We start from the raw sequence: 11,400 nt of genomic DNA on the forward strand, positions 1-11,400 counted from the left end.
ACTGTACAGTAGCAAGAAAAAGTAAGTGAACCATTTGGAATCACCTGGTTTTCTACATAATTTGGTCATAAAATGTGATTTGATCTTCATCTAAGTCACAAGTATAGAGAAACAAAAAGGGCTCTATTTTACTGCCAGCGCAATTTCTGCCTCGCCTCATTTGCATTTGTTAGGCATTTTTCCTCAGGTGCATCACTGTCCCCTTATTGCTATTGCAGGTGTATTTCCAATTTTCCTGATGAGCACATAGGCTGGGAAGCACAAGATCAGGTAACCACCTTAAAATTAACCCTTAAAGCCACAATTGATCTGCTGGAATTCACTCTGAATAATTTATTGAGTATAATGAAGATTATTTTTTAAATAAGATAAATAAACTAGTTCTCAGTATGCAGCTATAGATATGAATATGGACACACTGTGTTGGCGTGTGTCAGGACACACCATCTGTAGCCTACTTACAGAATGCAGCCAGGGGTGATCTGCAGCTGGTGTTTAGGAAATTCAAATTATGCTATATAACTGCTGCTGGTTACAAGACCAGACTCTTTCTTTCTTCCATGCACAAACACTGGTCAGTGATATTTGCGGACTACTGAGTGAATATTTATGTATTTAAATTGTTTTGTCACTGTCAGTTTTGTAATGGAGTACATATCTGGCAGGAGAAGAAGATACAGGGACAGAATCTTTGCTTTCATACACCCTCACTGGCCACTTTATTAGGTACACCTGCACAATAGCATGCACTTCAATGCAACACTTCCACAGGACAGCCATCTCTCCATTTTCCCCTCCATGATGGCAAGCTGTACAGGCCCAGATGCAGCAAAGGTCATGGTGCTCCCTTCATCATATTTTACTCTGGGGATGATGTTTTCATGTTGGTATGTGATTCCTTTTAACACCATATCACATTTTGTTTCACTGCATTTGTGACTTAAATGAAGATCAGATCACATTTTATGACCAATTCATGTAGAAAACCAGGTGATTCCAAATGGCTCACTTACTTCTTCTTGCTGTTGTAGTCCATTTTGTTCTTTATTTATAATAGTTTTTCTGAAACGGTCCATTAAAGATATTGATATGTGTACATATTGTTTTAATAAAATTTAAACAGCAGTGGGTTAGACTTTTTGTGTTTAGCTGGACTTTGATGTAATTAAGTTTATTCTGTCATCTTTTGTTTTCTTTTGTCCTTTTATTGTGAAGCATAAACTCATCTCAGGCTGTAAATGGTGAATCAGTCTTGTATTAGCCACTCATCAGGTGTGATCAGTGATTTGGCAAAAGCGCCAAAAAGACCTGCCAGCACCATGAGCTCCCCGTCTGTTGGTACTGCTGGTTACATTTACAGGACATAAAAAAAAAAAAAAAATCATGGTCACAGTGAATACAACATATAAGGCCAATTGTATTCAGCATTTCAAATGCATTCAAAAGCAACCATCTTCTTTAACCCTTTTGCTCTTTGGGCTATTAAATACAGGCAAGTACAGATCTGTCCACCAGTTAATGTAGTTATCACATTATTATCTGCATTTTAATTTTAATCAAACAGTACCTCAGTTGGATCGGTAACTGGCTGTGCAGTTCACCCAGCCAGTGTCAGAGAGGGGAATTTCATCAAAACCTCAAGTGACATATATGTCTTGATAATTTTTAATTTTTCCAGTTATAAATATAGTATTGAACAACAGCTAGTAGTTACAATGCTACTGTAACTACTGTATGTTAGTAGTAACTAACATACTCTGCCCTATAATGTGTGTTTACCAGTTACAGTAATAGCCATGTCTGGCCAAAGAAGCGCCTTGAAATCAACAGTCCAAACACAAACCGTTTTAATACATTTTATATACTAACAAAACTGGTCCTAGACATGATGCCACAGTGGCCTATGCCTTGAAAAAGACGCTGAAAACTATGCTTATTATCTAAGCAATTGTCATAATTTTCACATTCTTGTATGTAATAACTGTTTCATACTTCAACCTTTGCCAAAGGGATCGATCATTGGGATTGTTTTCTTTTTTAAAACAATCAATCCTATGTCGCCACTTGCAAGTGGTATCGCACTTTAAGAATGTAATGTGCATCAGAAACATACAAAGCTGAAGACTGTTTTGAATGCCTTGTTGGAAGACCACGTGACACTCAACGTAATACCACCTGACGTGTCCTAGAAGTGGGCGTGGAAATGCTGAATATTGCAACAGGTGAGAGTAACAAGGAAGTAAACAACTATGACGTCTGGCCTTGCGCAGTTATTGTGATACAGAAAATATTTCTTAATTATTTTGAATTTCTTCCCAGTAATTCGGGGCTCCACTTTATTAAAACAGTATGTGCTAAGCTCTTCAGCTGCCCAATGAAAGCAGACTAACCAGGCTCTTAAGTTCACCAGGATGTCAGCACCACAGGTAAATACAGTAAAGCTGTTCGATTTGTCGTGATAAAATCCTGAACGTAAGGAAATCCAAACGCTTATCATGATAGTGGCATGGTAACTACGTCTGTCACGGTAGTTACCGCTTTAGTTACCGGATGAAAATGATTTTCGTATCAAATAGAGGTTGACATCATGTAGTGCACTCGTCGGTACAGGCACAACAGTTAATTAAGTGAGAATAAAATAAAGTTAAAACATTTAAGCACTTTGCGCCATCAGATTTTTATTGAACAATGCTTTATATTTTGCAAATATATTTCCTACCAAACTTCCTTCACTTTTAGGATCATTACGATGAGAAATGAGTGGAGTAAAATATAAATTCACAAAGAAGTAATGTACTAGTCGACTGTGGATTTGAGTGTGTTTGTCCATTCATGATATCTCCGTTCAGACTGCATGAAAAATTTGTAGCAAACAGTACATTTAGACATGATCTAACACTGACAACTACCTTTCAACTGCAGAACCCACTGTAATGTAACACATCATCAGTAAAGAGGAAATATGATGAGGCAATAAATAAATACTGGTGACTCTGCATGTTCAGACCTCCCCATCTGCTTGTTCACACCTCCCCAATTCCAGTTTTTTCCCCTCATTTATACATTAATGATTATATTTGGTCTGATTTTGACTCTAACATTATGTTTCTTATGCTTTCAAATGATATGCAAAGGCACATGAATGTGACTAGGCCACCAGTGCAGTGATAAACCTGTGTCACTACAGTCATGCCTCACCACTGTTTCATTCTTTTTCATATCTGACACTTCCTCACTTGTGTGAACAACTGTTCCTGTTTGATTGTTACTTTTTGTCCACACTCAATGTGAATCCTAATTATCACTACAAAGCCTTCTCACACGCTAACATTATCTATGATCTTAGCATAGCTCTGACTGACTACAGGTATAGGCTAGTGATCAAAAAGTCTCATGTGAATGATAATTTGTTGTCACAAATGCATAAGCTTTCCCGGTTGGCCAGAGATTTGCACCCCTGCAGTTAAGCTTTTTAAATGTATAGCATTCTAATCCATGACACGCCACTGCTCAGTTGTCATATCTCCTTCTCATATTTCCTTATTATCTGAGCCACGCATCATGAACTGGGGTGTTAGGTTTATGGGCTCTTTAACTACCCCACTGTTAGCTCTTATTGGATTCATTTGTCATTTTAGGCCACGTTAAGGCTTCACCCTGGGATTATTGCATCTGTGGTCTTTGTCTTAGCGGCAGCAGTAGCTGCTGCTGTATTGATCATCCGAAAATACTGCTTCCCAGTCAAGTAAGAGAACTTTATTAATGAACTTTAATAAGGGTATTTTAAATTCTCAGTGCAGTACAAAACACATCACCCTTCCCTGTCACTTCATTTCAGTGAGGCGGCATACAGATACTCACTGCTGAGCCGGATGGAGGATCAGGGTTCAGCGGTGACAGAGCAGGATGGCGACAGGGGGCCTTGCACAGTGGGAGAGGAGTCAGACGAGGTCAGTGCATCGCTTTCCTGATTGTAGCTTTCACTGTCATCTGTCCCACAGTACATGTCAGCACAGCTGTAACCTTCCTCATCACATCACATGTCATTTGTAACTACCTTTTTTCTTGTGACAGGATCTTCTGGAATAAGTCTCAGACTGGGAGGCTGCTGTACTGACTGGGAATGAGTTTACTGAGGGTGTGGCTTGGTGCTGCAGCAGATGATTATTTTTATTATGGATTAATCATTTGGCCATCAGAAGATGGTAAAATGCCCATCATAATTTGTTACAGCTTATGGTGACAGCATCATCATCAACATATGTTTAAATGTTCACCGGTTTTACACATCAAGATCTTACACCATCTGTGAAAATTGTTGTTTAATTACATCTGTGGCTGTGGAGGAGTTTTATTAATCTGAGAAAATAACCCTGCTGTAGGTTTGATATACTGAAGGTTGCCATTTTAGGACATGCAGGATCCAGTTTTACAGTCTTCTGATACAGGAGGTGGAGGAAGTACTCACTGCTCAAAAAATATTGCAAACTCTTCTGAATGTTTTTCAAGTAATTTATATTTGTCACAGTCGGTATTCTTCTAAAAAGATGCTACACATGAACAACAATGAAACATCCAATGTTGGATTTTAAGTAGGTTAGACTATCACATTTTCTTCAAATATTCCTTTTTTCCTGAATAATCTCTTCGATCTATGTCTGAAGCCAAACCTATGCTCCGTATTACATGAAGTCTGGTTGTATAAAAGGAGGCGAGTGCTGCTGATGACCCCAGTGAGAATCAGCACTTCACTTCACTGATTTTTAATGTATTCACTTGTTTTATACACTAACAGTTTATTTGAGAATAAAAAAAAAAGTATAATTAACCTTGACATGATCAAATGCCATGAGCCAAATTTAAATAGTGACAAGTTAAAAGGTTCAGTCAAAACAACAATCTGCCATTACTGGCTCATTGATACAAATGGAATTAAAGAATAAAGAGAACCTGTGGAAACTAAGTAGTTGCCAGGTAATAAACAGCAACAAGATACTTTACCCTTAATTGGTAGTTGTTGCATTATAAAGGATGAACATCTCTATTATTCTAAATCAGATGTGAGTATATAACATTATCCCGCAGTTATGAAATAAGTCGTGGCGACAAAGCCTCACAGAGATTTGACATTTCAGATATAATCCTAACTGACGCTCACACTAACGACTGCAGCCAATTGGCTAGTTTCCTTTAAAAATATAATTTCCTTCTCACGCTCACAATAACCTAAATTAGATTTTGCTAGAGAGCACCAGAGTCCACCGATTCTTTAATGGACTTCTAGGCTGAGTAATGTTGCATGATATTTTTTGACAGCTACATTTACCGCAAAGAAGAAACGAACAGTTCCACCTGCTAGGGAATCTGCATGATGTGAACACAGGAGTCACAGGATGCCAGCGACAGCTCCGACTGATGAATCATTCAACAGAACGCATTTCACTGTGCTTTCTCTTTTAATTATTATCAAGAAATTAAGCAATGAAACCAGTTTGTTGTCAGCAGCCTCCTTTTGTCTGTCTGAAGTTGAAGTATTATTGCTAACGTTTGCTCTGCTTGTCTGTCTGAAGTATTATTGCTAACGTTTGCTCTGTAGTCACTGATGATTGTGTGTACTGGTCCCAGTCCTGGTGACCACTGTGTATTATTTTGTGCTGGCTGTTAAATATATTCATCCTGTGGATTGGCTGATGTGTTTGGATTGGTCCTTGTTCTGTTCACCTCATGACCTTGATGATTTTACTCTGTGTCTTATTTAAGCAAAATGTGCTTTATTAGGCAGTAAAATCTTTAATAATGCTGATTTGTGACTGACAGATGGAAAGTAGACCAGAGTTGCCTATTTAAAATAAGGCTTGTGTCATTATTCCTACTAAGTGGACAGTGGTATCCAGTCCTTTGATTCTCTGAATGCATAATGTTTTATCTGATCTGTAAACAGTAGTACACAAAGACCCTCTGCTGCTTCTCTTCAGTATTACACCATGTGAGGAGTCTGAAGACCTGATGCATTAAGCTGCTGTGAACATCTGCTGTCACACTGAAAAACAGGTATTTAACCATCTTGTACTTTGTAACTTTTAAATATTAAACATAATATACATTCATAATCTACTTGCCTGTTTATTAGGTGATCCTGAAGGTGATCATGTTCAGTTTATTTGAAACTGTTTTGGAGAGGTGTGGATTCATTTGTATGGACAAAATAGCTTGTGGTGCTATAACTGTATTACATTATTATATTATCATTATATTGACATTATACAGTTTCTAATGTTTTGTCCACCCCATTAGCACTAATGAGGCTGGGCTACATAACAAACACCTCTCTTGTGTGATGCAGTTTAACAGCAGCACAAACTACACCTTCTAAAATGACTATGCAGTCGAATCATCGACTCTAAAGCAGTTGGAACATGAACTGAACATTATCACAAAGGAGGATTTATTGCAGAATTCTTGTGTTACATTGTATTAAAGTTTTAGCCTGGTGTACAGAAAACTGACGAGTATATACATGTAACATGCAAACCATTTATTTAGTCATGTTAGTTAGTTTTAGATGTCATAGAAAAAAAGAGTATTTCATGGCATTTATTGTGTCTAAGAAACATCTACCTTCAATGAATAAACCTACTGTAAACATTCATTATACTTTCATGTCTTGTATTTAAATGGTCTCATGTTCTTGATTTGTTGTAACCAACGCTGGATTGGCAAAGCAGGCAGCTGCCACAGGCCCCTAGACCTGCGGGAGCTCCTTAGACACTGGGGGTCACTGAGTTGTATTGATGTGATTGATACATATAAAGTGAAATCTAAACGCTTTAAGGAGACTCCTGCATAATCCTGAGACCATACCTTTACTGTGGAGTGGCCCTCTAATGAAGTACAAGTACTTCGTTACTGTACTTAAGTACATTTTTCAAGTAACTGTACAGCTACTTTGACTTTTACTCTGCTACATCTAAGAGCAAATATCTATACTTTCTACTCCACTACATTTCTAGGCCGACCTTTGCCACCACGGCCTTATTGAAAAGAGTTATTTGACCTATCAGGTTCCAAAAACGACTCAAAAATCTCCCTCAAAAACACGAAATACTGGCTTTTAAAAATTTACCGTCCAGTGGTTGCAAGTAACCTAAGTACATTTACTCAAGTACTGTACTTGAGTTAAACATCATCCCATCATGTAGAAACATCTTTTCAGGAAAGGGGAGCAGAGGACTGTGGAGGCTTGTGGTGGCCCAGTACCTTGCTAGGACTTTTTCAGGCCATGCAGAAACTTTAATCAACTATTCACCTGTTTCTTGATAGATAAATTATAAGATCATGACCTATTTACAGCACAGTTTGGCTGCCATAACTCTAATAACAGTAATAATATCAGTTCATTGCTGCCTGGGAGGAAACTTTTGTTTGGAGCTCAGGTCAAAGTGTGAGCACAGGGGCTGTTCAAGGGCCAATGCAGGGAGGATGCTGACCTCTGGTTTACCAGGCCTTTCACTATTTGAACATAAGTAATGACTAATTCCTGTGCAAACAGTGTTTCCTTTCCATCTGTCTTCACAAAAGCACCAGAATACATTGGTCTATTTATGTCATCTTTACTGTGGTAACTCTAGTTTGTGTTCCTTCTTGGCCTGGTTTCCTTTGAAAAACACATTTTAATCTCATTAATTTAACCTGTAAAATGAAGGTAAATTAATTTCTCATCTGATTCTGCTGCATTTTTCTTATCAGATTTAGCTTTTGTCTTTAGCATTTTATATATCAGTAGTTTTATGGAGAGAACGCCACACATCCTGTTGGATTTATTAAAAATGTACATGCAAACTCTGACAAATGACATTGATTCTTCTCAAGTTTTTCTTCATCCAATTTGGCATATGAGATATGTGCAGCAGCTTCTTGGAAACCTCATCGTTCATACATACAAATCAGTGTCTGTGCCTGGAGGATGCATCCCCAGAAACACGATCATCTAGACTACAGCGAGTGTGTGATAATGTGATACCACATCCTACTGTAGTTTTCATGTAGCATGTGAACGGGTGCTGCCACATTTTTGCATATCCAAACACCTTTTCCCCAGATCAGGGAGCACGTTCACCAAAATGCTGCCATATAGATAATATTATTTCTTGTGCACTGCACTTCAAAGCTCTTCCTTTAGGAACAGAAAGAACCTGTTTGAGTTGTTGTAGTTAGGAGATATTGAGATGAGATTTTACTGCATTTATAAACAAGTAGTTTTTGTTATGTGACTCTTTGTGGCCGACAGCTGTTTTGCACTTTGCTGCTGTAATTGTCCTCCTAATATGGTGAATCTCAATTCATTAATTTAATGTACAGGAGAAGACAAGACTTGGTGAGGTTTTATTAGTCTTATTAAATCTTTTTTCATTGCTCTAGTTCAGCTTCTAGAGTGAAGTAATTGGTAGCTTGCAAAGCAGCTTCTCTAGCTTTCACAGTAGCTGTGTTTATGACCATCTTCCTGCAAGATCAGAAGTTGTCACATTTATTCCTCATTTTCAGCTACAACTACAGCTGAGCCAAAGCGCAGCCTCTCAGGAGTCTGTGCAGCCATTTTGCTTTTTCTGTCATGAGCGGAGCAGTTGTTGGGGCTAAGATCTGTTCTAATGGTAAACTGTACACGTTCATGTTTTAGTAACTGAATGAACAAAAGACAAAAATAGAAACTGTCCAGTGAAACTCAACTTTACAATGTCTGAGCAACATCATGAGTCATGTGTTGAATAATGTGCGACCAGGACTGTGGTGGTAAACAGTGCTCTAATACACTGACAAGCATCTTGTAGAGTACAGGCATATACCGGGTGATCTCCATCTACAGATGAAGATCATGTGATATGACCAAAAGCTCCAGAACAGCTATTACATGAATCTTAGGCTGAATTTTTTTTTTAAATTATTAATAAGTTTTCCTTCCATCTCAGATATAAGCCGAGTTGTGGAAAAATGTTTCTATCTTGAAGATTTAAAGTAAGTTTGAACCTTTTAGCCATGTTTTCATTTTTAAAGTTTATCGAAGCCTTTACATCACAATTTTTCTTTTTCTTTTAACAACTCTAACAGGAGTCCCAAAAGACATCCTGGCAAAACTGAAGGAGATTAAGCCTGGAATGATTGTTTCAGTGGCCTTGTTTGATGATGTGACAACAAAGTAAATCAAAATCTCGATTCATCTGCTGAAATGATTTTGTATCACATCATTTGACCCTTTTCTACTCCTCTGTGGCAGAATGACAAGTGAAATGAAGGAGGTATTTGTCGGAATGGGAAGCACTTTGATCAAGTCTGCAAAATGTGGAGATAGCTGGAATTGCAGGGTCCAAAAACAACAGCGTCTCTGAGAAGGTTAGTGATCCTGTTTGCTGCGGTTTTGTTTTATTTGTGTCAGCAAAGACACACACAGACAAACCATGATAATTGTCTTCTTCCCTGCTCAGTGAGCGGCTGTTTCCCAAAAGCAGTAAATGACAAACCTAAACCTTAAAAGGCTTGTGATGAACAGCAGAATGTGACTTAAGTTTCTTTTTAATGACCTTAGGTCCTCGTAAAATTATGCCACTTCAAACAATCTTTTAATTGCTCCAACTCAAAACTTAACTCATTGAACTTTAATTAAATTAATTTTATGCTTGTGCTTTATAAATTTTTCATTTGTAATTTTGGGCTGTTTAAATAAAACTAATGTGACTTGATTGCTAACAGTAAAGGAAAATGCAAAGAAAAAAGTATGTGGCAGGAATGATGCAAAGGAAACGGCAAAGCTTAGGAGAATGTACAGTAGATCTGTGTAAAAGATTTTGAACAGGCTGTCAAGTGACTGGATATTTGTTGTCTTTCTTTTATTCTTGTCTGTATTTATTGCATCCTTTGTCATTTCACCCAGCCGTGGACACAGTACTCAGAATCAAATTCCTTCTTAAGTAAAACTACTTAAGAAGTAAAACATTATCTACAAAATGTACTTAAAGTAACAACATTAGAAATACTTATGCAGTAAAATGTCGCTGGTACCCATGACTAATACTGTTGTAATTTGTGATTACTTAATCCCATTAAAGTACTGTATTTTTAGTTGCTGTTGTCTCTTTTATTTATCAAAGACAGCGAGTGCTTCAACCAAAAACAAGTCTTTATACTAAAAGGAAAAAGGCCCACTTTTCAGTACTGGCCAACACTGAAGAGTGGGCCTTGGAGACTGTTTATCCCGTCATGTCCTGTTAATTCTTCTCCACATAATATCCCCCCTGTGAGATTTAACTTAACAGCAGGACTTTCCCCTCATCAACCAAACAGCAACTAACAGCACAGTTGTCATTAAAATACCTCACGTAGTTACCATTTTTTCCTCATTCAAATTGTTCACTTGTATAAATTTGACTTTAGTGGACCATTATAACACTGTTACTATACGCTAGCCGCCCAGGTTGAAATACAGGCTAATGCCAAGACTACATTAAAAACATGACTAGAGCCGATTGCACTCAGAGCATAAATGTTAATCTACCACGCTGCGTTTGCCCGCACATTCATGAAATATTTAACCAAACAACAGCAACAACAAAAAAAGAACAAAACCAACTGAACCAGTTTATTCAACTTTCCAGTCTAAATCCAACAGGGCAGTCATTCCTGACCAGACTATTAATTCTGCACAGCGGCTGAATAACTCAGTGGGAATTTAGTCTGATCCTGTCATTAATGATGGGGCAGCCCTGCACTTTACTGGTGAGGCCACCCGCTTCACTGGACATGTGGAACAGGACCTGACACTTCACTTGTCTGTCAGCATCAGGATACGGCTTCGTGTTGCTCACAACTCTCGCAGTCATTTGCATGAAACTTGTGTTGCTGACCTTACTGGCAGTAAGTACTATTTTCAACAGTCACAATGTCTTAGCCATAGGTTGGTAATAACTATAAAATATTCTGTTTCAGATGTTACTGATTCTTTTCTTTTGACAAAGAGAACAGTAACATTTCCAGGTGGAAACGAGGCATCTGAATGGCTCAGATGATAAAATCTGAAAATATCCATAGTGATACTGTTGACTTGTGCATCATCTTGTAAGTATTTGTCTTTTTACCTTAACTATTTTCAACAGACTTGCACACATTATGCACAGTACTGTTCTGATGTGACAGCTGTGACAGGGATAGTGCAGCTCTCCAACATGTTCTTTTGACTGTAGTGCTATTTGTTCATTTTAGAGGCCTTCTAATAGCCTCTTGCTGTGAGGCAGCACCGTACTAACCTCTGCGTGAATCTGTGCCATAAAGCACAGGGGGTCACAGCAGTATCTGCTGCAGGGACATTTTTATGTGACTGTGATTAAACAGTAAAAGGGTGAGTCAGAATTTGTT

The sequence above is a fragment of the Monopterus albus genome, unplaced genomic scaffold, assembly GCF_001952655.1.
Source record: "Monopterus albus unplaced genomic scaffold, M_albus_1.0 scaffold36.1, whole genome shotgun sequence".
Classification (NCBI taxonomy): domain Eukaryota; kingdom Metazoa; phylum Chordata; class Actinopteri; order Synbranchiformes; family Synbranchidae; genus Monopterus; species Monopterus albus.